Genomic DNA, 25,401 nt, shown 5'->3' with positions numbered 1-25,401 from the left:
ATTGGTTCTCCTCCCTTCCAACGGTGTTGAGGCGGGTGGGAACAGCCGGGGGTTGAGGGTACTGTGCTAAAAGAGGTGGAGTTATGCAGATCTAAAACGCGTGGATTGCAGCAGCAGCAAGCCGAAAAGTGCAGGCATGTGAGGGATCTAGAGGTTGACAGCATGTCTTCTTAACGGGAGTCCAGGTGGCCATCTCCACAAATGGACTTTTCAGAATCCTTGGGTGGCACCATAGTCGGAAACCAATTCTGGTTATCGCTTCTCGGCCTTTTGGCTAAGATCAAGTGTAGTATCTGTTCTTATCAGTTTAATATCTGATACGTCCCCTATCTGGGGACCATATATTAAATGGATTTTTAGAACAGGGAGATGGAAAAAGAGCTTGCTCTGTCCACTCCACGCATTGACCTGGTATTGCAGTATCTCCAGGACCGGTGCACCCCTTCTTTAATGCAGTTTCTAAAATCAGAAAGAATTGAATTCAATGCTTTTTGTTCATTTTGCTTGTTTGTCGGATTTTGGGATGGACTCTTTGGCTTTGCTTTTCTTCTCCTCATTGGATTTTTCATGTTAAAAGTTGCAGAAGCCAGATGACAAGCTCATTTTGGTTCAACTTCAGCAACTGTGCATTGCATTGCCATGTAATGTAATGTAATGCAATGCTATCTATCTAGCTCTCCCTCTATACTTCCTTTTGGATAAACAGACATATTAGGCAAGCATTTTGGAGCTTTCACCTAAATAACTACAGGTGGTGAGATAAGCTGCACAATATAATTGACCTTTCAGTATATTGTTGCACACACACCATCTATTTAGCAAATGCCCTTGTTATCAACAGCAGCCTTTTAAACTCACCTGAGCTAACAGGTATGTGAGCTGGTTACTCTGCTGCGCTTAAAATTTCTTTTTTGGTTTGCTACAATGCCTTTTCTGAAACGTTGTCTCCCTCTGCTGGAACACTGACTTCTTTCATTTAATGCCTGCAGACTATAAAAGAGAAACCAACCCAAAAAGTTTGGTTGATTAGTCTGTGGCATTCTTTTAAACTGTTGCTTATGGCGGTCTCTGTGAGCTTCTCAGTGACATTCAGCCATCCAGGTATCCCGCCTGCAGTAGACGGAATGTGGCAATGGAACGCTGGCTGCGCATGTCATAATAGGCTCTGAGCCTTTATATACCTGCGCACAGCAGCAGCCACCTTCAGTCTGCTGCTGGACAGCCAGCAGCAGCAGCAGCAGGAGAGGTAATTAATCAGCAACCCTCCTGCTAAGGGTAGACAGCTGCTCGTTCCACCCCCCCCCCCGCCTTAATTGGTTCTCCTCCCTTCCAACGGTGTTGAGGCGGGTGGGAACAGCCGGGGGTTGAGGGTACTGTGCTAAAAGAGGTGGAGTTATGCAGATCTAAAACGCGTGGATTGCAGCAGCAGCAAGCCGAAGAGTGCAGGCATGTGAGGGATCTAGAGGTTGACAGCATGTCTTCTTAACGGGAGTCCAGGTGGCCATCTCCACAAATGGACTTTTCAGAATCCTTGGGTGGCACCGTAGTCGGAAACGAATTCTGGTTATCGCTTCTCGGCCTTTTGGCTAAGATCAAGTGTAGTATCTGTTCTTATCAGTTTAATATCTGATACGTCCCCTATCTGGGGACCATATATTAAATGGATTTTTAGAACAGGGAGATGGAAAAAGAGCTTGCTCTGTCCACTCCACGCATTGACCTGGTATTGCAGTATCTCCAGGATCGGTGCACCCCTTCTTTAATGCAGTTTCTAAAATCAGAAAGAATTGAATTCAATGCTTTTTGTTCATTTTGCTTGTTTGTCGGATTTTGGGATGGACTCTTTGGCTTTGCTTTTCTTCTCCTCATTGGATTTTTCATGTTAAAAGTTGCAGAAGCCAGATGACAAGCTCATTTTGGTTCAACTTCAGCAACTGTGCATTGCATTGCCATGTAATGTAATGTAATGCAATGCTATCTATCTAGCTCTCCCTCTATACTTCCTTTTGGATAAACAGACATATTAGGCAAGCATTTTGGAGCTTTCACCTAAATAACTACAGGTGGTGAGATAAGCTGCACAATATAATTGACCTTTCAGTATATTGTTGCACACACACCATCTATTTAGCAAATGCCCTTGTTATCAACAGCAGCCTTTTAAACTCACCTGAGCTAACAGGTATGTGAGCTGGTTACTCTGCTGCGCTTAAAATTTCTTTTTTGGTTTGCTACAATGCCTTTTCTGAAATGTTGTCTCCCTCTGCTGGAACACTGACTTCTTTCATTTAATGCCTGCAGACTATAAAAGAGAAACCAACCCAAAAAGTTTGGTTGATTAGTCTGTGGCATTCTTTTAAACTGTTGCTTATGGCGGTCTCTGTGAGCTTCTCAGTGACATTCAGCCATCCAGGTATCCCGCCTGCAGTAGACGGAATGTGGCAATGGAACGCTGGCTGCGCGTGTCATAATAGGCTCTGAGCCTTTATATACCTGCGCACAGCAGCAGCCACCTTCAGTCTGCTGCTGGACAGCCAGCAGCAGCAGCAGCAGGAGAGGTAATTAATCAGCAACCCTCCTGCTAAGGGTAGACAGCTGCTCGTTCCACCCCCCCCCCGCCTTAATTGGTTCTCCTCCCTTCCAACGGTGTTGAGGCGGGTGGGAACAGCCGGGGGTTGAGGGTACTGTGCTAAAAGAGGTGGAGTTATGCAGATCTAAAACGCGTGGATTGCAGCAGCAGCAAGCCGAAAAGTGCAGGCATGTGAGGGATCTAGAGGTTGACAGCATGTCTTCTTAACGGGAGTCCAGGTGGCCATCTCCACAAATGGACTTTTCAGAATCCTTGGGTGGCACCGTAGTCGGAAACCAATTCTGGTTATCGCTTCTCTGCCTTTTGGCTAAGATCAAGTGTAGTATCTGTTCTTATCAGTTTAATATCTGATACGTCCCCTATCTGGGGACCATATATTAAATGGATTTTTAGAACAGGGAGATGGAAAAAGAGCTTGCTCTGTCCACTCCACGCATTGACCTGGTATTGCAGTATCTCCAGGACCTGTGCACCCCTTCTTTAATGCAGTTTCTAAAATCAGAAAGAATTGAATTCAATGCTTTTTGTTCATTTTGCTTGTTTGTCGGATTTTGGGATGGACTCTTTGGCTTTGCTTTTCTTCTCCTCATTGGATTTTTCATGTTAAAAGTTGCAGAAGCCAGATGACAAGCTCATTTTGGTTCAACTTCAGCAACTGTGCATTGCATTGCCATGTAATGTAATGTAATGCAATGCTATCTATCTAGCTCTCCCTCTATACTTCCTTTTGGATAAACAGACATATTAGGCAAGCATTTTGGAGCTTTCACCTAAATAACTACAGGTGGTGAGATAAGCTGCACAATATAATTGACCTTTCAGTATATTGTTGCACACACACCATCTATTTAGCAAATGCCCTTGTTATCAACAGCAGCCTTTTAAACTCACCTGAGCTAACAGGTATGTGAGCTGGTTACTCTGCTGCGCTTAAAATTTCTTTTTTGGTTTGCTACAATGCCTTTTCTGAAACGTTGTCTCCCTCTGCTGGAACACTGACTTCTTTCATTTAATGCCTGCAGACTATAAAAGAGAAACCAACCCAAAAAGTTTGGTTGATTAGTCTGTGGCATTCTTTTAAACTGTTGCTTATGGCGGTCTCTGTGAGCTTCTCAGTGACATTCAGCCATCCAGGTATCCCGCCTGCAGTAGACGGAATGTGGCAATGGAACGCTGGCTGCGCGTGTCATAATAGGCTCTGAGCCTTTATATACCTGCGCACAGCAGCAGCCACCTTCAGTCTGCTGCTGGACAGCCAGCAGCAGCAGCAGCAGGAGAGGTAATTAATCAGCAACCCTCCTGCTAAGGGTAGACAGCTGCTCGTTCCACCCCCACCCCCCGCCTTAATTGGTTCTCCTCCCTTCCAACGGTGTTGAGGCGGGTGGGAACAGCCGGGGGTTGAGGGTACTGTGCTAAAAGAGGTGGAGTTATGCAGATCTAAAACGCGTGGATTGCAGCAGCAGCAAGCCGAAAAGTGCAGGCATGTGAGGGATCTAGAGGTTGACAGCATGTCTTCTTAACGGGAGTCCAGGTGGCCATCTCCACAAATGGACTTTTCAGAATCCTTGGGTGGCACCGTAGTCGGAAACCAATTCTGGTTATCGCTTCTCGGCCTTTTGGCTAAGATCAAGTGTAGTATCTGTTCTTATCAGTTTAATATCTGATACGTCCCCTATCTGGGGACCATATATTAAATGGATTTTTAGAACAGGGAGATGGAAAAAGAGCTTGCTCTGTCCACTCCACTCATTGACCTGGTATTGCAGTATCTCCAGGACCGGTGCACCCCTTCTTTAATGCAGTTTCTAAAATCAGAAAGAATTGAATTCAATGCTTTTTGTTCATTTTGCTTGTTTGTCGGATTTTGGGATGGACTCTTTGGCTTTGCTTTTCTTCTCCTCATTGGATTTTTCATGTTAAAAGTTGCAGAAGCCAGATGACAAGCTCATTTTGGTTCAACTTCAGCAACTGTGCATTGCATTGCCATGTAATGTAATGTAATGCAATGCTATCTATCTAGCTCTCCCTCTATACTTCCTTTTGGATAAACAGACATATTAGGCAAGCATTTTGGAGCTTTCACCTAAATAACTACAGGTGGTGAGATAAGCTGCACAATATAATTGACCTTTCAGTATATTGTTGCACACACACCATCTATTTAGCAAATGCCCTTGTTATCAACAGCAGCCTTTTAAACTCACCTGAGCTAACAGGTATGTGAGCTGGTTACTCTGCTGAGCTTAAAATTTCTTTTTTGGTTTGCTACAATGCCTTTTCTGAAACGTTGTCTCCCTCTGCTGGAACACTGACTTCTTTCATTTAATGCCTGCAGACTATAAAACGGAAACCAACCCAAAAAGTTTGGTTGATTAGTCTGTGGCATTCTTTTAAACTGTTGCTTATGGCGGTCTCTGTGAGCTTCTTAGTGACATTCAGCCATCCAGGTATCCCGCCTGCAGTAGACGGAATGTGGCAATGGAACGCTGGCTGCGCGTGTCATAATAGGCTCTGAGCCTTTATATACCTGCGCACAGCAGCAGCCACCTTCAGTCTGCTGCTGGACAGCCAGCAGCAGCAGCAGCAGGAGAGGTAATTAATCAGCAACCCTCCTGCTAAGGGTAGACAGCTGCTCGTTCCACCCCCCCCCGCCTTAATTGGTTCTCCTCCCTTCCAACGGTGTTGAGGCGGGTGGGAACAGCCGGGGGTTGAGGGTACTGTGCTAAAAGAGGTGGAGTTATGCAGATCTAAAACGCGTGGATTGCAGCAGCAGCAAGCCGAAAAGTGCAGGCATGTGAGGGATCTAGAGGTTGACAGCATGTCTTCTTAACGGGAGTCCAGGTGGCCATCTCCACAAATGGACTTTTCAGAATCCTTGGGTGGCACCGTAGTCGGAAACCAATTCTGGTTATCGCTTCTCGGCCTTTTGGCTAAGATCAAGTGTAGTATCTGTTCTTATCAGTTTAATATCTGATACGTCCCCTATCTGGGGACCATATATTAAATGGATTTTTAGAACAGGGAGATGGAAAAAGAGCTTGCTCTGTCCACTCCACGCATTGACCTGGTATTGCAGTATCTCCAGGACCGGTGCACCCCTTCTTTAATGCAGTTTCTAAAATCAGAAAGAATTGAATTCAATGCTTTTTGTTCATTTTGCTTGTTTGTCGGATTTTGGGATGGACTCTTTGGCTTTGCTTTTCTTCTCCTCATTGGATTTTTCATGTTAAAAGTTGCAGAAGCCAGATGACAAGCTCATTTTGGTTCAACTTCAGCAACTGTGCATTGCATTGCCATGTAATGTAATGTAATGCAATGCTATCTATCTAGCTCTCCCTCTATACTTCCTTTTGGATAAACAGACATATTAGGCAAGCATTTTGGAGCTTTCACCTAAATAACTACAGGTGGTGAGATAAGCTGCACAATATAATTGACCTTTCAGTATATTGTTGCACACACACCATCTATTTAGCAAATGCCCTTGTTATCAACAGCAGCCTTTTAAACTCACCTGAGCTAACAGGTATGTGAGCTGGTTACTCTGCTGCGCTTAAAATTTCTTTTTTGGTTTGCTACAATGCCTTTTCTGAAACGTTGTCTCCCTCTGCTGGAACACTGACTTCTTTCATTTAATGCCTGCAGACTATAAAAGAGAAACCAACCCAAAAAGTTTGGTTGATTAGTCTGTGGCATTCTTTTAAACTGTTGCTTATGGCGGTCTCTGTGAGCTTCTCAGTGACATTCAGCCATCCAGGTATCCCGCCTGCAGTAGACGGAATGTGGCAATGGAACGCTGGCTGCGCGTGTCATAATAGGCTCTGAGCCTTTATATACCTGCGCACAGCAGCAGCCACCTTCAGTCTGCTGCTGGACAGCCAGCAGCAGCAGCAGCAGGAGAGGTAATTAATCAGCAACCCTCCTGCTAAGGGTAGACAGCTGCTCGTTCCACCCCCCCCCCCCGCCTTAATTGGTTCTCCTCCCTTCCAACGGTGTTGAGGCGGGTGGGAACAGCCGGGGGTTGAGGGTACTGTGCTAAAAGAGGTGGAGTTATGCAGATCTAAAACGCGTGGATTGCAGCAGCAGCAAGCCGAAAAGTGCAGGCATGTGAGGGATCTAGAGGTTGACAGCATGTCTTCTTAACGGGAGTCCAGGTGGCCATCTCCACAAATGGACTTTTCAGAATCCTTGGGTGGCACCGTAGTCGGAAACCAATTCTGGTTATCGCTTCTCGGCCTTTTGGCTAAGATCAAGTGTAGTATCTGTTCTTATCAGTTTAATATCTGATACGTCCCCTATCTGGGGACCATATATTAAATGGATTTTTAGAACAGGGAGATGGAAAAAGAGCTTGCTCTGTCCACTCCACGCATTGACCTGGTATTGCAGTATCTCCAGGACCGGTGCACCCCTTCTTTAATGCAGTTTCTAAAATCAGAAAGAATTGAATTCAATGCTTTTTGTTCATTTTGCTTGTTTGTCGGATTTTGGGATGGACTCTTTGGCTTTGCTTTTCTTCTCCTCATTGGATTTTTCATGTTAAAAGTTGCAGAAGCCAGATGACAAGCTCATTTTGGTTCAACTTCAGCAACTGTGCATTGCATTGCCATGTAATGTAATGTAATGCAATGCTATCTATCTAGCTCTCCCTCTATACTTCCTTTTGGATAAACAGACATATTAGGCAAGCATTTTGGAGCTTTCACCTAAATAACTACAGGTGGTGAGATAAGCTGCACAATATAATTGACCTTTCAGTATATTGTTGCACACACACCATCTATTTAGCAAATGCCCTTGTTATCAACAGCAGCCTTTTAAACTCACCTGAGCTAACAGGTATGTGAGCTGGTTACTCTGCTGCGCTTAAAATTTCTTTTTTGGTTTGCTACAATGCCTTTTCTGAAACGTTGTCTCCCTCTGCTGGAACACTGACTTCTTTCATTTAATGCCTGCAGACTATAAAAGAGAAACCAACCCAAAAAATTTGGTTGATTAGTCTGTGGCATTCTTTTAAACTGTTGCTTATGGCGGTCTCTGTGAGCTTCTCAGTGACATTCAGCCATCCAGGTATCCCGCCTGCAGTAGACGGAATGTGGCAATGGAACGCTGGCTGCGCGTGTCATAATAGGCTCTGTGCCTTTATATACCTGCGCACAGCAGCAGCCACCTTCAGTCTGCTGCTGGACAGCCAGCAGCAGCAGCAGCAGGAGAGGTAATTAATCAGCAACCCTCCTGCTAAGGGTAGACAGCTGCTCGTTCCACCCCCCCCCCGCCTTAATTGGTTCTCCTCCCTTCCAACGGTGTTGAGGCGGGTGGGAACAGCCGGGGGTTGAGGGTACTGTGCTAAAAGAGGTGGAGTTATGCAGATCTAAAACGCGTGGATTGCAGCAGCAGCAAGCCGAAAAGTGCAGGCATGTGAGGGATCTAGAGGTTGACAGCATGTCTTCTTAACGGGAGTCCAGGTGGCCATCTCCACAAATGGACTTTTCAGAATCCTTGGGTGGCACCGTAGTCGGAAACCAATTCTGGTTATCGCTTCTCGGCCTTTTGGCTAAGATCAAGTGTAGTATCTGTTCTTATCAGTTTAATATCTGATACGTCCCCTATCTGGGGACCATATATTAAATGAATTTTTAGAACAGGGAGATGGAAAAAGAGCTTGCTCTGTCCACTCCACGCATTGACCTGGTATTGCAGTATCTCCAGGACCGGTGCACCCCTTCTTTAATGCAGTTTCTAAAATCAGAAAGAATTGAATTCAATGCTTTTTGTTCATTTTGCTTGTTTGTCGGATTTTGGGATGGACTCTTTGGCTTTGCTTTTCTTCTCCTCATTGGATTTTTCATGTTAAAAGTTGCAGAAGCCAGATGACAAGCTCATTTTGGTTCAACTTCAGCAACTGTGCATTGCATTGCCATGTAATGTAATGTAATGCAATGCTATCTATCTAGCTCTCCCTCTATACTTCCTTTTGGATAAACAGACATATTAGGCAAGCATTTTGGAGCTTTCACCTAAATAACTACAGGTGGTGAGATAAGCTGCACAATATAATTGACCTTTCAGTATATTGTTGCACACACACCATCTATTTAGCAAATGCCCTTGTTATCAACAGCAGCCTTTTAAACTCACCTGAGCTAACAGGTATGTGAGCTGGTTACTCTGCTGCGCTTAAAATTTCTTTTTTGGTTTGCTACAATGCCTTTTCTGAAACGTTGTCTCCCTCTGCTGGAACACTGACTTCTTTCATTTAATGCCTGCAGACTATAAAAGAGAAACCAACCCAAAAAGTTTGGTTGATTAGTCTGTGGCATTCTTTTAAACTGTTGCTTATGGCGGTCTCTGTGAGCTTCTCAGTGACATTCAGCCATCCAGGTATCCCGCCTGCAGTAGACGGAATGTGGCAATGGAACGCTGGCTGCGCGTGTCATAATAGGCTCTGAGCCTTTATATACCTGCGCACAGCAGTAGCCACCTTCAGTCTGCTGCTGGACAGCCAGCAGCAGCAGCAGCAGGAGAGGTAATTAATCAGCAACCCTCCTGCTAAGGGTAGACAGCTGCTCGTTCCACCCCCCCCCCGCCTTAATTGGTTCTCCTCCCTTCCAACGGTGTTGAGGCGGGTGGGAACAGCCGGGGGTTGAGGGTACTGTGCTAAAAGAGGTGGAGTTATGCAGATCTAAAACGCTTGGATTGCAGCAGCAGCAAGCCGAAAAGTGCAGGCATGTGAGGGATCTAGAGGTTGACAGCATGTCTTCTTAACGGGAGTCCAGGTGGCCATCTCCACAAATGGACTTTTCAGAATCCTTGGGTGGCACCGTAGTCGGAAACCAATTCTGGTTATCGCTTCTCGGCCTTTTGGCTAAGATCAAGTGTAGTATCTGTTCTTATCAGTTTAATATCTGATACGTCCCCTATCTGGGGACCATATATTAAATGGATTTTTAGAACAGGGAGATGGAAAAAGAGCTTGCTCTGTCCACTCCACGCATTGACCTGGTATTGCAGTATCTCCAGGACCGGTGCACCCCTTCTTTAATGCAGTTTCTAAAATCAGAAAGAATTGAATTCAATGCTTTTTGTTCATTTTGCTTGTTTGTTGGATTTTGGGATGGACTCTTTGGCTTTGCTTTTCTTCTCCTCATTGGATTTTTCATGTTAAAAGTTGCAGAAGCCAGATGACAAGCTCATTTTGGTTCAACTTCAGCAACTGTGCATTGCATTGCCATGTAATGTAATGTAATGCAATGCTATCTATCTAGCTCTCCCTCTATACTTCCTTTTGGATAAACAGACATATTAGGCAAGCATTTTGGAGCTTTCACCTAAATAACTACAGGTGGTGAGATAAGCTGCACAATATAATTGACCTTTCAGTATATTGTTGCACACACACCATCTATTTAGCAAATGCCCTTGTTATCAACAGCAGCCTTTTAAACTCACCTGAGCTAACAGGTATGTGAGCTGGTTACTCTGCTGCGCTTAAAATTTCTTTTTTGGTTTGCTACAATGCCTTTTCTGAAACGTTGTCTCCCTCTGCTGGAACACTGACTTCTTTCATTTAATGCCTGCAGACTATAAAAGAGAAACCAACCCAAAAAGTTTGGTTGATTAGTCTGTGGCATTCTTTTAAACTGTTGCTTATGGCGGTCTCTGTGAGCTTCTCAGTGACATTCAGCCATCCAGGTATCCCGCCTGCAGTAGACGGAATGTGGCAATGGAACGCTGGCTGCGCGTGTCATAATAGGCTCTGAGCCTTTATATACCTGCGCACAGCAGCAGCCACCTTCAGTCTGCTGCTGGACAGCCAGCAGCAGCAGCAGCAGGAGAGGTAATTAATCAGCAACCCTCCTGCTAAGGGTAGACAGCTGCTCGTTCCACCCCCCCCCCGCCTTAATTGGTTCTCCTCCCTTCCAACGGTGTTGAGGCGGGTGGGAACAGCCGGGGGTTGAGGGTACTGTGCTAAAAGAGGTGGAGTTATGCAGATCTAAAACGCGTGGATTGCAGCAGCAGCAAGCCGAAAAGTGCAGGCATGTGAGGGATCTAGAGGTTGACAGCATGTCTTCTTAACGGGAGTCCAGGTGGCCATCTCCACAAATGGACTTTTCAGAATCCTTGGGTGGCACCGTAGTCGGAAACCAATTCTGGTTATTGCTTCTCGGCCTTTTGGCTAAGATCAAGTGTAGTATCTGTTCTTATCAGTTTAATATCTGATACGTCCCCTATCTGGGGACCATATATTAAATGGATTTTTAGAACAGGGAGATGGAAAAAGAGCTTGCTCTGTCCACTCCACGCATTGACCTGGTATTGCAGTATCTCCAGGACCGGTGCACCAGTTCTTTAATGCAGTTTCTAAAATCAGAAAGAATTGAATTCAATGCTTTTTGTTCATTTTGCTTGTTTGTCGGATTTTGGGATGGACTCTTTGGCTTTGCTTTTCTTCTCCTCATTGGATTTTTCATGTTAAAAGTTGCAGAAGCCAGATGACAAGCTCATTTTGGTTCAACTTCAGCAACTGTGCATTGCATTGCCATGTAATGTAATGTAATGCAATGCTATCTATCTAGCTCTCCCTCTATACTTCCTTTTGGATAAACAGACATATTAGGCAAGCATTTTGGAGCTTTCACCTAAATAACTACAGGTGGTGAGATAAGCTGCACAATATAATTGACCTTTCAGTATATTGTTGCACACACACCATCTATTTAGCAAATGCCCTTGTTATCAACAGCAGCCTTTTAAACTCACCTGAGCTAACAGGTATGTGAGCTGGTTACTCTGCTGCGCTTAAAATTTCTTTTTTGGTTTGCTACAATGCCTTTTCTGAAACGTTGTCTCCCTCTGCTGGAACACTGACTTCTTTCATTTAATGCCTGCAGACTATAAAAGAGAAACCAACCCAAAAAGTTTGGTTGATTAGTCTGTGGCATTCTTTTAAACTGTTGCTTATGGCGGTCTCTGTGAGCTTCTCAGTGACATTCAGCCATCCAGGTATCCCGCCTGCAGTAGACGGAATGTGGCAATGGAACGCTGGCTGCGCGTGTCATAATAGGCTCTGAGCCTTTATATACCTGCGCACAGCAGCAGCCACCTTCAGTCTGCTGCTGGACAGCCAGCAGCAGCAGCAGCAGGAGAGGTAATTAATCAGCAACCCTCCTGCTAAGGGTAGACAGCTGCTCGTTCCACCCCCCCCCCGCCTTAATTGGTTCTCCTCCCTTCCAACGGTGTTGAGGCGGGTGGGAACAGCCGGGGGTTGAGGGTACTGTGCTAAAAGAGGTGGAGTTATGCAGATCTAAAACGCGTGGATTGCAGCAGCAGCAAGCCGAAAAGTGCAGGCATGTGAGGGATCTAGAGGTTGACAGCATGTCTTCTTAACGGGAGTCCAGGAGGCCATCTCCACAAATGGACTTTTCAGAATCCTTGGGTGGCACCGTAGTCGGAAACCAATTCTGGTTATCGCTTCTCGGCCTTTTGGCTAAGATCAAGTGTAGTATCTGTTCTTATCAGTTTAATATCTGATACGTCCCCTATCTGGGGACCATATATTAAATGGATTTTTAGAACAGGGAGATGGAAAAAGAGCTTGCTCTGTCCACTCCACGCATTGACCTGGTATTGCAGTATCTCCAGGACCGGTGCACCCCTTCTTTAATGCAGTTTCTAAAATCAGAAAGAATTGAATTCAATGCTTTTTGTTCATTTTGCTTGTTTGTCGGATTTTGGGATGGACTCTTTGGCTTTGCTTTTCTTCTCCTCATTGGATTTTTCATGTTAAAAGTTGCAGAAGCCAGATGACAAGCTCATTTTGGTTCAACTTCAGCAACTGTGCATTGCATTGCCATGTAATGTAATGTAATGCAATGCTATCTATCTAGCTCTCCCTCTATACTTCCTTTTGGATAAACAGACATATTAGGCAAGCATTTTGGAGCTTTCACCTAAATAACTACAGGTGGTGAGATAAGCTGCACAATATAATTGACCTTTCAGTATATTGTTGCACACACACCATCTATTTAGCAAATGCCCTTGTTATCAACAGCAGCCTTTTAAACTCACCTGAGCTAACAGGTATGTGAGCTGGTTACTCTGCTGCGCTTAAAATTTCTTTTTTGGTTTGCTACAATGCCTTTTCTGAAACGTTGTCTCCCTCTGCTGGAACACTGACTTCTTTCATTTAATGCCTGCAGACTATAAAAGAGAAACCAACCCAAAAAGTTTGGTTGATTAGTCTGTGGCATTCTTTTAAACTGTTGCTTATGGCGGTCTCTGTGAGCTTCTCAGTGACATTCAGCCATCCAGGTATCCCGCCTGCAGTAGACGGAATGTGGCAATGGAACGCTGGCTGCGCATGTCATAATAGGCTCTGAGCCTTTATATACCTGCGCACAGCAGCAGCCACCTTCAGTCTGCTGCTGGACAGCCAGTAGCAGCAGCAGCAGGAGAGGTAATTAATCAGCAACCCTCCTGCTAAGGGTAGACAGCTGCTCGTTCCACCCCACCCCCGCCTTAATTGGTTCTCCTCCCTTCCAACGGTGTTGAGGCGGGTGGGAACAGCCGGGGGTTGAGGGTACTGTGCTAAAAGAGGTGGAGTTATGCAGATCTAAAACGCGTGGATTGCAGCAGCAGCAAGCCGAAAAGTGCAGGCATGTGAGGGATCTAGAGGTTGACAGCATGTCTTCTTAACGGGAGTCCAGGTGGCCATCTCCACAAATGGACTTTTCAGAATCCTTGGGTGGCACCGTAGTCGGAAACCAATTCTGGTTATCGCTTCTCGGCCTTTTGGCTAAGATCAAGTGTAGTATCTGTTCTTATCAGTTTAATATCTGATACGTCCCCTATCTGGGGACCATATATTAAATGGATTTTTAGAACAGGGAGATGGAAAAAGAGCTTGCTCTGTCCACTCCACGCATTGACCTGGTATTGCAGTATCTCCAGGACCGGTGCACCCCTTCTTTAATGCAGTTTCTAAAATCAGAAAGAATTGAATTCAATGCTTGTTGTTCATTTTGCTTGTTTGTCGGATTTTGGGATGGACTCTTTGGCTTTGCTTTTCTTCTCCTCATTGGATTTTTCATGTTAAAAGTTGCAGAAGCCAGATGACAAGCTCATTTTGGTTCAACTTCAGCAACTGTGCATTGCATTGCCATGTAATGTAATGTAATGCAATGCTATCTATCTAGCTCTCCCTCTATACTTCCTTTTGGATAAACAGACATATTAGGCAAGCATTTTGGAGCTTTCACCTAAATAACTACAGGTGGTGAGATAAGCTGCACAATATAATTGACCTTTCAGTATATTGTTGCACACACACCATCTATTTAGCAAATGCCCTTGTTATCAACAGCAGCCTTTTAAACTCACCTGAGCTAACAGGTATGTGAGCTGGTTACTCTGCTGCGCTTAAAATTTCTTTTTTGGTTTGCTACAATGCCTTTTCTGAAACGTTGTCTCCCTCTGCTGGAACACTGACTTCTTTCATTTAATGCCTGCAGACTATAAAAGAGAAACCAACCCAAAAAGTTTGGTTGATTAGTCTGTGGCATTCTTTTAAACTGTTGCTTATGGCGGTCTCTGTGAGCTTCTCAGTGACATTCAGCCATCCAGGTATCCCGCCTGCAGTAGACGGAATGTGGCAATGGAACGCTGGCTGCGCGTGTCATAATAGGCTCTGAGCCTTTATATACCTGCGCACAGCAGCAGCCACCTTCAGTCTGCTGCTGGACAGCCAGCAGCAGCAGCAGGAGAGGTAATTAATCAGCAACCCTCCTGCTAAGGGTAGACAGCTGCTCGTTCCACCCCCCCCCCCCGCCTTAATTGGTTCTCCTCCCTTCCAACGGTGTTGAGGCGGGTGGGAACAGCCGGGGGTTGAGGGTACTGTGCTAAAAGAGGTGGAGTTATGCAGATCTAAAACGCGTGGATTGCAGCAGCAGCAAGCCGAAAAGTGCAGGCATGTGAGGGATCTAGAGGTTGACAGCATGTCTTCTTAACGGGAGTCCAGGTGGCCATCTCCACAAATGGACTTTTCAGAATCCTTGGGTGGCACCGTAGTCGGAAACCAATTCTGGTTATCGCTTCTCGGCCTTTTGGCTAAGATCAAGTGTAGTATCTGTTCTTATCAGTTTAATATCTGATACGTCCCCTATCTGGGGACCATATATTAAATGGATTTTTAGAACAGGGAGATGGAAAAAGAGCTTGCTCTGTCCACTCCACGCATTGACCTGGTATTGCAGTATCTCCAGGACCGGTGCACCCCTTCTTTAATGCAGTTTCTAAAATCAGAAAGAATTGAATTCAATGCTTTTTGTTCATTTTGCTTGTTTGTCGGATTTTGGGATGGACTCTTTGGCTTTGCTTTTCTTCTCCTCATTGGATTTTTCATGTTAAAAGTTGCAGAAGCCAGATGACAAGCTCATTTTGGTTCAACTTCAGCAACTGTGCATTGCATTGCCATGTAATGTAATGTAATGCAATGCTATCTATCTAGCTCTCCCTCTATACTTCCTTTTGGATAAACAGACATATTAGGCAAGCATTTTGGAGCTTTCACCTAAATAACTACAGGTGGTGAGATAAGCTGCACAATATAATTGACCTTTCAGTATATTGTTGCACACACACCATCTATTTAGCAAATGCCCTTGTTATCAACAGCAGCCTTTTAAACTCACCTGAGCTAACAGGTATGTGAGCTGGTTACTCTGCTGCGCTTAAAATTTCTTTTTTGGTTTGCTACAATGCCTTTTCTGAAACGTTGTCTCCCTCTGCTGGAACACTGACTTCTTTCATTTAATGCCTGCAGACTATAAAAGAGAAACCAACCCAAAAAGTTTGGTTGATTAGTCTGTGGCATTCTTTTAAACTGTTGCTTATGGCGGTCTCTGTGAGCTTCTCAGTGACATTCAGCCATCCAGGTATCCCGCCTGCAGTAGACGGAATGTGGCAATGGAACGCTGGCTGCGCGTGTCATAATAGGCTCTGAGCCTTTATATACCTGCGCACAGCAGCAGCCACCTTCAGTCTGCTGCTGGACAGCCAGCAGCAGCAGCAGGAGAGGTAATTAATCAGCAACCCTCCTGCTAAGGGTAGACAGCTGCTCGTTCCACCCCCCCCCCCGCCTTAATTGGTTCTCCTCCCTTCCAACGGTGTTGAGGCGGGTGGGAACAGCCGGGGGTTGAGGGTACTGTGCTAAAAGAGGTGGAGTTATGCAGATCTAAAACGCGTGGATTGCAGCAGCAGCAAGCCGAAAAGTGCAGGCATGTGAGGGATCTAGAGGTTGACAGCATGTCTTCTTAACGGGAGTCCAGGTGGCCATCTCCACAAATGGACTTTTCAGAATCCTTGGGTGGCACCGTAGTCGGAAACCAATTCTGGTTATCGCTTCTCGGCCTTTTGGCTAAGATCAAGTGTAGTATCTGTTCTTATCAGTTTAATATCTGATACGTCCCCTATCTGGGGACCATATATTAAATGGATTTTTAGAACAGGGAGATGGAAAAAGAGCTTGCTCTGTCCACTCCACGCATTGACCTGGTATTGCAGTATCTCCAGGACCGGTGCACCCCTTCTTTAATGCAGTTTCTAAAATCAGAAAGAATTGAATTCAATGCTTTTTGTTCATTTTGCTTGTTTGTCGGATTTTGGGATGGACTCTTTGGCTTTGCTTTTCTTCTCCTCATTGGATTTTTCATGTTAAAAGTTGCAGAAGCCAGATGACAAGCTCATTTTGGTTCAACTTCAGCAACTGTGCATTGCATTGCCATGTAATGTAATGTAATGCAATGCTATCTATCTAGCTCTCCCTCTATACTTCCTTTTGGATAAACAGACATATTAGGCAAGCATTTTGGAGCTTTCACCTAAATAACTACAGGTGGTGAGATAAGCTGCACAATATAATTGACCTTTCAGTATATTGTTGCACACACACCATCTATTTAGCAAATGCCCTTGTTATCAACAGCAGCCTTTTAAACTCACCTGAGCTAACAGGTATGTGAGCTGGTTACTCTGCTGCGCTTAAAATTTCTTTTTTGGTTTGCTACAATGCCTTTTCTGAAACGTTGTCTCCCTCTGCTGGAACACTGACTTCTTTCATTTAATGCCTGCAGACTATAAAAGAGAAACCAACCCAAAAAGTTTGGTTGATTAGTCTGTGGCATTCTTTTAAACTGTTGCTTATGGCGGTCTCTGTGAGCTTCTCAGTGACATTCAGCCATCCAGGTATCCCGCCTGCAGTAGACGGAATGTGGCAATGGAACGCTGGCTGCGCGTGTCATAATAGGCTCTGAGCCTTTATATACCTGCACACAGCAGCAGCCACCTTCAGTCTGCTGCTGGACAGCCAGCAGCAGCAGCAGCAGGAGAGGTAATTAATCAGCAACCCTCCTGCTAAGGGTAGACAGCTGCTCGTTCCACCCCCCCCCCCCGCCTTAATTGGTTCTCCTCCCTTCCAACGGTGTTGAGGCGGGTGGGAACAGCCGGGGGTTGAGGGTACTGTGCTAAAAGAGGTGGAGTTATGCAGATCTAAAACGCGTGGATTGCAGCAGCAGCAAGCCGAAAAGTGCAGGCATGTGAGGGATCTAGAGGTTGACAGCATGTCTTCTTAACGGGAGTCCAGGAGGCCATCTCCACAAATGGACTTTTCAGAATCCTTGGGTGGCACCGTAGTCGGAAACCAATTCTGGTTATCGCTTCTCGGCCTTTTGGCTAAGATCAAGTGTAGTATCTGTTCTTATCAGTTTAATATCTGATACGTCCCCTATCTGGGGACCATATATTAAATGGATTTTTAGAACAGGGAGATGGAAAAAGAGCTTGCTCTGTCCACTCCACGCATTGACCTGGTATTGCAGTATCTCCAGGACCGGTGCACCCCTTCTTTAATGCAGTTTCTAAAATCAGAAAGAATTGAATTCAATGCTTTTTGTTCATTTTGCTTGTTTGTCGGATTTTGGGATGGACTCTTTGGCTTTGCTTTTCTTCTCCTCATTGGATTTTTCATGTTAAAAGTTGCAGAAGCCAGATGACAAGCTCATTTTGGTTCAACTTCAGCAACTGTGCATTGCATTGCCATGTAATGTAATGTAATGCAATGCTATCTATCTAGCTCTCCCTCTATACTTCCTTTTGGATAAACAGACATATTAGGCAAGCATTTTGGAGCTTTCACCTAAATAACTACAGGTGGTGAGATAAGCTGCACAATATAATTGACCTTTCAGTATATTGTTGCACACACACCATCTATTTAGCAAATGCCCTTGTTATCAACAGCAGCCTTTTAAACTCACCTGAGCTAACAGGTATGTGAGCTGGTTACTCTGCTGCGCTTAAAATTTCTTTTTTGGTTTGCTACAATGCCTTTTCTGAAACGTTGTCTCCCTCTGCTGGAACACTGACTTCTTTCATTTAATGCCTGCAGACTATAAAAGAGAAACCAACCCAAAAAGTTTGGTTGATTAGTCTGTGGCATTCTTTTAAACTGTTGCTTATGGCGGTCTCTGTGAGCTTCTCAGTGACATTCAGCCATCCAGGTATCCCGCCTGCAGTAGACGGAATGTGGCAATGGAACGCTGGCTGCGCGTGTCATAATAGGCTCTGAGCCTTTATATACCTGCGCACAGCAGCAGCCACCTTCAGTCTGCTGCTGGACAGCCAGCAGCAGCAGCAGGAGAGGTAATTAATCAGCAACCCTCCTGCTAAGGGTAGACAGCTGCTCGTTCCACCCCCCCCCCCGCCTTAATTGGTTCTCCTCCCTTCCAACGGTGTTGAGGCGGGTGGGAACAGCCGGGGGTTGAGGGTACTGTGCTAAAAGAGGTGGAGTTATGCAGATCTAAAACGCGTGGATTGCAGCAGCAGCAAGCCGAAAAGTGCAGGCATGTGAGGGATCTAGAGGTTGACAGCATGTCTTCTTAACGGGAGTCCAGGTGGCCATCTCCACAAATGGACTTTTCAGAATCCTTGGGTGGCACCGTAGTCGGAAACCAATTCTGGTTATCGCTTCTCGGCCTTTTGGCTAAGATCAAGTGTAGTATCTGTTCTTATCAGTTTAATATCTGATACGTCCCCTATCTGGGGACCATATATTAAATGGATTTTTAGAACAGGGAGATGGAAAAAGAGCTTGCTCTGTCCACTCCACGCATTGACCTGGTATTGCAGTATCTCCAGGACCGGTGCACCCCTTCTTTAATGCAGTTTCTAAAATCAGAAAGAATTGAATTCAATGCTTTTTGTTCATTTTGCTTGTTTGTCGGATTTTGGGATGGACTCTTTGGCTTTGCTTTTCTTCTCCTCATTGGATTTTTCATGTTAAAAGTTGCAGAAGCCAGATGACAAGCTCATTTTGGTTCAACTTCAGCAACTGTGCATTGCATTGCCATGTAATGTAATGTAATGCAATGCTATCTATCTAGCTCTCCCTCTATACTTCCTTTTGGATAAACAGACATATTAGGCAAGCATTTTGGAGCTTTCACCTAAATAACTACAGGTGGTGAGATAAGCTGCACAATATAATTGACCTTTCAGTATATTGTTGCACACACACCATCTATTTAGCAAATGCCCTTGTTATCAACAGCAGCCTTTTAAACTCACCTGAGCTAACAGGTATGTGAGCTGGTTACTCTGCTGCGCTTAAAATTTCTTTTTTGGTTTGCTACAATGCCTTTTCTGAAACGTTGTCTCCCTCTGCTGGAACACTGACTTCTTTCATTTAATGCCTGCAGACTATAAAAGAGAAACCAACCCAAAAAGTTTGGTTGATTAGTCTGTGGCATTCTTTTAAACTGTTGCTTATGGCGGTCTCTGTGAGCTTCTCAGTGACATTCAGCCATCCAGGTATCCCGCCTGCAGTAGACGGAATGTGGCAATGGAACGCTGGCTGCGCGTGTCATAATAGGCTCTGAGCCTTTATATACCTGCACACAGCAGCAGCCACCTTCAGTCTGCTGCTGGACAGCCAGCAGCAGCAGCAGCAGGAGAGGTAATTAATCAGCAACCCTCCTGCTAAGGGTAGACAGCTGCTCGTTCCACCCCCCCCCCCGCCTTAATTGGTTCTCCTCCCTTCCAACGGTGTTGAGGCGGGTGGGAACAGCCGGGGGTTGAGGGTACTGTGCTAAAAGAGGTGGAGTTATGCAGATCTAAAACGCGTGGATTGCAGCAGCAGCAAGCCGAAAAGTGCAGGCATGTGAGGGATCTAGAGGTTGACAGCATGTCTTCTTAACGGGAGTCCAGGAGGCCATCTCCACAAATGGACTTTTCAGAATCCTTGGGTGGCACCGTAGTCGGAAACCAATTCTGGTTATCGCTTCTCGGCCTTTTGGCTAAGATCAAGTGTAGTATCTGTTCTTATCAGTTTAATATCTGATACGTCCCCTATCTGGGGACCATATATTAAATGGATTTTTAGAACAGGGAGATGGAAAAAGAGCTTGCTCTGTCCACTCCACGCATTGACCTGGTATTGCAGTATCTCCAGGACCGGTGCACCCCTTCTTTAATGCAGTTTCTAAAATCAGAAAGAATTGAATTCAATGCTTTTTGTTCATTTTGCTTGTTTGTCGGATTTTGGGATGGACTCTTTGGCTTTGCTTTTCTTCTCCTCATTGGATTTTTCATGTTAAAAGTTGCAGAAGCCAGATGACAAGCTCATTTTGGTTCAACTTCAGCAACTGTGCATTGCATTGCCATGTAATGTAATGTAATGCAATGCTATCTATCTAGCTCTCCCTCTATACTTCCTTTTGGATAAACAGACATATTAGGCAAGCATTTTGGAGCTTTCACCTAAATAACTACAGGTGGTGAGATAAGCTGCACAATATAATTGACCTTTCAGTATATTGTTGCACACACACCATCTATTTAGCAAATGCCCTTGTTATCAACAGCAGCCTTTTAAACTCACCTGAGCTAACAGGTATGTGAGCTGGTTACTCTGCTGCGCTTAAAATTTCTTTTTTGGTTTGCTACAATGCCTTTTCTGAAACGTTGTCTCCCTCTGCTGGAACACTGACTTCTTTCATTTAATGCCTGCAGACTATAAAAGAGAAACCAACCCAAAAAGTTTGGTTGATTAGTCTGTGGCATTCTTTTAAACTGTTGCTTATGGCGGTCTCTGTGAGCTTCTCAGTGACATTCAGCCATCCAGGTATCCCGCCTGCAGTAGACGGAATGTGGCAATGGAACGCTGGCTGCGCGTGTCATAATAGGCTCTGAGCCTTTATATAACTGCGCACAGCAGCAGCCACCTTCAGTCTGCTGCTGGACAGCCAGCAGCAGCAGCAGCAGGAGAGGTAATTAATCAGCAACCCTCCTGCTAAGGGTAGACAGCTGCTCGTTCCACCCCCCCCCCCCGCCTTAATTGGTTCTCCTCCCTTCCAACGGTGTTGAGGCGGGTGGGAACAGCCGGGGGTTGAGGGTACTGTGCTAAAAGATATGGAGTTATGCAGATCTAAAACGCGTGGATTGCAGCAGCAGCAAGCCGAAAAGTGCAGGCATGTGAGGGATCTAGAGGTTGACAGCATGTCTTCTTAACGGGAGTCCAGGAGGCCATCTCCACAAATGGACTTTTCAGAATCCTTGGGTGGCACCGTAGTCGGAAACCAATTCTGGTTATCGCTTCTCGGCCTTTTGGCTAAGATCAAGTGTAGTATCTGTTCTTATCAGTTTAATATCTGATACGTCCCCTATCTGGGGACCATATATTAAATGGATTTTTAGAACAGGGAGATGGAAAAAGAGCTTGCTCTGTCCACTCCACGCATTGACCTGGTATTGCAGTATCTCCAGGACCGGTGCACCCCTTCTTTAATGCAGTTTCTAAAATCAGAAAGAATTGAATTCAATGCTTTTTGTTCATTTTGCTTGTTTGTCGGATTTTGGGATGGACTCTTTGGCTTTGCTTTTCTTCTCCTCATTGGATTTTTCATGTTAAAAGTTGCAGAAGCCAGATGACAAGCTCATTTTGGTTCAACTTCAGCAACTGTGCATTGCATTGCCATGTAATGTAATGTAATGCAATGCTATCTATCTAGCTCTCCCTCTATACTTCCTTTTGGATAAACAGACATATTAGGCAAGCATTTTGGAGCTTTCACCTAAATAACTACAGGTGGTGAGATAAGCTGCACAATATAATTGACCTTTCAGTATATTGTTGCACACACACCATCTATTTAGCAAATGCCCTTGTTATCAACAGTAGCCTTTTAAACTCACCTGAGCTAACAGGTATGTGAGCTGGTTACTCTGCTGCGCTTAAAATTTCTTTTTTGGTTTGCTACAATGCCTTTTCTGAAACGTTGTCTCCCTCTGCTGGAACACTGACTTCTTTCATTTAATGCCTGCAGACTATAAAAGAGAAACCAACCCAAAAAGTTTGGTTGATTAGTCTGTGGCATTCTTTTAAACTGTTGCTTATGGCGGTCTCTGTGAGCTTCTCAGTGACATTCAGCCATCCAGGTATCCCGCCTGCAGTAGACGGAATGTGGCAATGGAACGCTGGCTGCGCGTGTCATAATAGGCTCTGAGCCTTTATATACCTGCGCACAGCAGCAGCAACCTTCAGTCTGCTGCTGGACAGCCAGCAGCAGCAGCAGCAGGAGAGGTAATTAATCAGCAACCTTCCTGCTAAGGGTAGACAGCTGCTCGTTCCACCCCCCCCCCGCCTTAATTGGTTCTCCTCCCTTCCAACGGTGTTGAGGCGGGTGGGAACAGCCGGGGGTTGAGGGTACTGTGCTAAAAGAGGTGGAGTTATGCAGATCTAAAACGCGTGGATTGCAGCAGCAGCAAGCCGAAAAGTGCAGGCATGTGAGGGATCTAGAGGTTGACAGCATGTCTTCTTAACGGGAGTCCAGGTGGCCATCTCCACAAATGGACTTTTCAGAATCCTTGGGTGGCACCGTAGTCGGAAACCAATTCTGGTTATCGCTTCTCGGCCTTTTGGCTAAGATCAAGTGTAGTATCTGTTCTTATCAGTTTAATATCTGATACGTCCCCTATCTGGGGACCATATATTAAATGGATTTTTAGAACAGGGAGATGGAAAAAGAGCTTGCTCTGTCCACTCCACGCATTGACCTGGTATTGCAGTATCTCCAGGACCGGTGCACCCCTTCTTTAATGCAGTTTCTAAAATCAGAAAGAATTGAATTCAATGCTTTTTGTTCATTTTGCTTGTTTGTCGGATTTTGGGATGGACTCTTTGGCTTTGCTTTTCTTCTCCTCATTGGATTTTTCATGTTAAAAGTTGCAGAAGCCAGATGACAAGCTCATTTTGGTTCAACTTCAGCAACTGTGCATTGCATTGCCATGTAATGTAATGTAATGCAATGCTATCTATCTAGCTCTCCCTCTATACTTCCTTTTGGATAAACAGACATATTAGGCAAGCATTTTGGAGCTTTCACCTAAATAACTACAGGTGGTGAGATAAGCTGCACAATATAATTGACCTTTCAGTATATTGTTGCACACACACCATCTATTTAGCAAATGCCCTTGTTATCAACAGCAGCCTTTTAAACTCACCTGAGCTAACAGGTATGTGAGCTGGTTACTCTGCTGCGCTTAAAATTTCTTTTTTGGTTTGCTACAATGCCTTTTCTGAAACGTTGTCTCCCTCTGCTGGAACACTGACTTCTTTCATTTAATGCCTGCAGACTATAAAAGAGAAACCAACCCAAAAAGTTTGGTTGATTAGTCTGTGGCATTCTTTTAAACTGTTGCTTATGGCGGTCTCTGTGAGCTTCTCAGTGACATTCAGCCATCCAGGTATCCCGCCTGCAGTAGACGGAATGTGGCAATGGAACGCTGGCTGCGCGTGTCATAATAGGCTCTGAGCCTTTATATACCTGCGCACAGCAGCAGCCACCTTCAGTCTGCTGCTGGACAGCCAGCAGCAGCAGCAGGAGAGGTAATTAATCAGCAACCCTCCTGCTAAGGGTAGACAGCTGCTCGTTCCACCGCCCCCCCCGCCTTAATTGGTTCTCCTCCCTTCCAACGGTGTTGAGGCGGGTGGGAACAGCCGGGGGTTGAGGGTACTGTGCTAAAAGAGGTGGAGTTATGCAGATCTAAAACGCGTGGATTGCAGCAGCAGCAAGCCGAAAAGTGCAGGCATGTGAGGGATCTAGAGGTTGACAGCATGTCTTCTTAACGGGAGTCCAGGTGGCCATCTCCACAAATGGACTTTTCAGAATCCTTGGGTGGCACCGTAGTCGGAAACCAATTCTGGTTATCGCTTCTCGGCCTTTTGGCTAAGATCAAGTGTAGTATCTGTTCTTATCAGTTTAATATCTGATACGTCCCCTATCTGGGGACCATATATTAAATGGATTTTTAGAACAGGGAGATGGAAAAAGAGCTTGCTCTGTCCACTCCACGCATTGACCTGGTATTGCAGTATCTCCAGGACCGGTGCACCCCTTCTTTAATGCAGTTTCTAAAATCAGAAAGAATTGAATTCAATGCTTTTTGTTCATTTTGCTTGTTTGTCGGATTTTGGGATGGACTCTTTGGCTTTGCTTTTCTTCTCCTCATTGGATTTTTCATGTTAAAAGTTGCAGAAGCCAGATGACAAGCTCATTTTGGTTCAACTTCAGCAACTGTGCATTGCATTGCCATGTAATGTAATGTAATGCAATGCTATCTATCTAGCTCTCCCTCTATACTTCCTTTTGGATAAACAGACATATTAGGCAAGCATTTTGGAGCTTTCACCTAAATAACTACAGGTGGTGAGATAAGCTGCACAATATAATTGACCTTTCAGTATATTGTTGCACACACACCATCTATTTAGCAAATGCCCTTGTTATCAACAGCAGCCTTTTAAACTCACCTGAGCTAACAGGTATGTGAGCTGGTTACTCTGCTGCGCTTAAAATTTCTTTTTTGGTTTGCTACAATGCCTTTTCTGAAACGTTGTCTCCCTCTGCTGGAACACTGACTTCTTTCATTTAATGCCTGCAGACTATAAAAGAGAAACCAACCCAAAAAGTTTGGTTGATTAGTCTGTGGCATTCTTTTAAACTGTTGCTTATGGCGGTCTCTGTGAGCTTCTCAGTGACATTCAGCCATCCAGGTATCCCGCCTGCAGTAGACGGAATGTGGCAATGGAACGCTGGCTGCACGTGTCATAATAGGCTCTGAGCCTTTATATACCTGCGCACAGCAGCAGCCACCTTCAGTCTGCTGCTGGACAGCCAGCAGCAGCAGCAGCAGGAGAGGTAATTAATCAGCAACCCTCCTGCTAAGGGTAGACAGCTGCTCGTTCCACCCCCCCCCCCCCGCCTTAATTGGTTCTCCTCCCTTCCAACGGTGTTGAGGCGGGTGGGAACAGCCGGGGGTTGAGGGTACTGTGCTAAAAGAGGTGGAGTTATGCAGATCTAAAACGCGTGGATTGCAGCAGCAGCAAGCCGAAAAGTGCAGGCATGTGAGGGATCTAGAGGTTGACAGCATGTCTTCTTAACGGGAGTCCAGGTGGCCATCTCCACAAATGGACTTTTCAGAATCCTTGGGTGGCACCGTAGTCGGAAACCAATTCTGGTTATCGCTTCTCGGCCTTTTGGCTAAGATCAAGTGTAGTATCTGTTCTTATCAGTTTAATATCTGATACGTCCCCTATCTGGGGACCATATATTAAATGGATTTTTAGAACAGGGAGATGGAAAAAGAGCTTGCTCTGTCCACTCCACGCATTGACCTGGTATTGCAGTATCTCCAGGACCGGTGCACCCCTTCTTTAATGCAGTTTCTAAAATCAGAAAGAATTGAATTCAATG

At 45.1% G+C, this 25,401-nt stretch overlaps 20 non-coding genes across 20 annotated transcripts; all 20 read left to right on the top strand.

Annotated features, from left to right (window-relative positions):
- Positions 1-254: 254 nt before the first annotated feature.
- On the top strand, positions 255-445 carry LOC141187233 (U2 spliceosomal RNA). Its single transcript, XR_012261438.1, has one exon. It is a non-coding gene; the product is annotated as a U2 spliceosomal RNA (small nuclear RNA).
- Positions 446-1,566: 1,121 nt separating this feature from the next.
- Positions 1,567-1,757, top strand: LOC141188952 (U2 spliceosomal RNA). Its single transcript, XR_012263027.1, has one exon. It is a non-coding gene; the product is annotated as a U2 spliceosomal RNA (small nuclear RNA).
- A 1,120-nt stretch (positions 1,758-2,877) lies between these two features.
- LOC141184711 (U2 spliceosomal RNA) lies at positions 2,878-3,068 on the top strand. Its single transcript, XR_012259440.1, has one exon. It is a non-coding gene; the product is annotated as a U2 spliceosomal RNA (small nuclear RNA).
- A 1,122-nt stretch (positions 3,069-4,190) lies between these two features.
- Positions 4,191-4,381, top strand: LOC141184755 (U2 spliceosomal RNA). Its single transcript, XR_012259480.1, has one exon. It is a non-coding gene; the product is annotated as a U2 spliceosomal RNA (small nuclear RNA).
- Positions 4,382-5,500: 1,119 nt separating this feature from the next.
- LOC141187232 (U2 spliceosomal RNA) lies at positions 5,501-5,691 on the top strand. Its single transcript, XR_012261437.1, has one exon. It is a non-coding gene; the product is annotated as a U2 spliceosomal RNA (small nuclear RNA).
- A 1,122-nt stretch (positions 5,692-6,813) lies between these two features.
- LOC141187231 (U2 spliceosomal RNA) lies at positions 6,814-7,004 on the top strand. Its single transcript, XR_012261436.1, has one exon. It is a non-coding gene; the product is annotated as a U2 spliceosomal RNA (small nuclear RNA).
- A 1,120-nt stretch (positions 7,005-8,124) lies between these two features.
- On the top strand, positions 8,125-8,315 carry LOC141185620 (U2 spliceosomal RNA). The gene has a single exon (XR_012260263.1). It is a non-coding gene; the product is annotated as a U2 spliceosomal RNA (small nuclear RNA).
- A 1,120-nt stretch (positions 8,316-9,435) lies between these two features.
- Positions 9,436-9,626, top strand: LOC141187229 (U2 spliceosomal RNA). Its single transcript, XR_012261435.1, has one exon. It is a non-coding gene; the product is annotated as a U2 spliceosomal RNA (small nuclear RNA).
- A 1,120-nt stretch (positions 9,627-10,746) lies between these two features.
- On the top strand, positions 10,747-10,937 carry LOC141184510 (U2 spliceosomal RNA). Its single transcript, XR_012259258.1, has one exon. It is a non-coding gene; the product is annotated as a U2 spliceosomal RNA (small nuclear RNA).
- A 1,120-nt stretch (positions 10,938-12,057) lies between these two features.
- Positions 12,058-12,248, top strand: LOC141187228 (U2 spliceosomal RNA). The gene has a single exon (XR_012261434.1). It is a non-coding gene; the product is annotated as a U2 spliceosomal RNA (small nuclear RNA).
- A 1,120-nt stretch (positions 12,249-13,368) lies between these two features.
- LOC141187226 (U2 spliceosomal RNA) lies at positions 13,369-13,559 on the top strand. The gene has a single exon (XR_012261432.1). It is a non-coding gene; the product is annotated as a U2 spliceosomal RNA (small nuclear RNA).
- A 1,119-nt stretch (positions 13,560-14,678) lies between these two features.
- Positions 14,679-14,869, top strand: LOC141187225 (U2 spliceosomal RNA). The gene has a single exon (XR_012261431.1). It is a non-coding gene; the product is annotated as a U2 spliceosomal RNA (small nuclear RNA).
- Positions 14,870-15,987: 1,118 nt separating this feature from the next.
- Positions 15,988-16,178, top strand: LOC141187224 (U2 spliceosomal RNA). The gene has a single exon (XR_012261430.1). It is a non-coding gene; the product is annotated as a U2 spliceosomal RNA (small nuclear RNA).
- Positions 16,179-17,300: 1,122 nt separating this feature from the next.
- Positions 17,301-17,491, top strand: LOC141187223 (U2 spliceosomal RNA). The gene has a single exon (XR_012261429.1). It is a non-coding gene; the product is annotated as a U2 spliceosomal RNA (small nuclear RNA).
- Positions 17,492-18,609: 1,118 nt separating this feature from the next.
- LOC141187222 (U2 spliceosomal RNA) lies at positions 18,610-18,800 on the top strand. Its single transcript, XR_012261428.1, has one exon. It is a non-coding gene; the product is annotated as a U2 spliceosomal RNA (small nuclear RNA).
- Positions 18,801-19,921: 1,121 nt separating this feature from the next.
- LOC141187221 (U2 spliceosomal RNA) lies at positions 19,922-20,112 on the top strand. Its single transcript, XR_012261427.1, has one exon. It is a non-coding gene; the product is annotated as a U2 spliceosomal RNA (small nuclear RNA).
- A 1,122-nt stretch (positions 20,113-21,234) lies between these two features.
- LOC141187220 (U2 spliceosomal RNA) lies at positions 21,235-21,425 on the top strand. The gene has a single exon (XR_012261426.1). It is a non-coding gene; the product is annotated as a U2 spliceosomal RNA (small nuclear RNA).
- A 1,120-nt stretch (positions 21,426-22,545) lies between these two features.
- LOC141187218 (U2 spliceosomal RNA) lies at positions 22,546-22,736 on the top strand. The gene has a single exon (XR_012261425.1). It is a non-coding gene; the product is annotated as a U2 spliceosomal RNA (small nuclear RNA).
- A 1,118-nt stretch (positions 22,737-23,854) lies between these two features.
- LOC141187217 (U2 spliceosomal RNA) lies at positions 23,855-24,045 on the top strand. Its single transcript, XR_012261424.1, has one exon. It is a non-coding gene; the product is annotated as a U2 spliceosomal RNA (small nuclear RNA).
- A 1,123-nt stretch (positions 24,046-25,168) lies between these two features.
- Positions 25,169-25,359, top strand: LOC141187216 (U2 spliceosomal RNA). Its single transcript, XR_012261423.1, has one exon. It is a non-coding gene; the product is annotated as a U2 spliceosomal RNA (small nuclear RNA).
- Positions 25,360-25,401: the final 42 nt, after the last annotated feature.

The sequence above is a fragment of the Phyllobates terribilis genome, unplaced genomic scaffold, assembly GCF_046119375.1.
Source record: "Phyllobates terribilis strain yellow unplaced genomic scaffold, ASM4611937v1 Scaffold_40__1_contigs__length_11209783, whole genome shotgun sequence".
NCBI classification, from domain to species: domain Eukaryota; kingdom Metazoa; phylum Chordata; class Amphibia; order Anura; family Dendrobatidae; genus Phyllobates; species Phyllobates terribilis.
The sequence above is the reverse complement of the archived record's forward strand: the minus strand, read 5'-3'. Positions and strand labels throughout refer to the sequence as shown.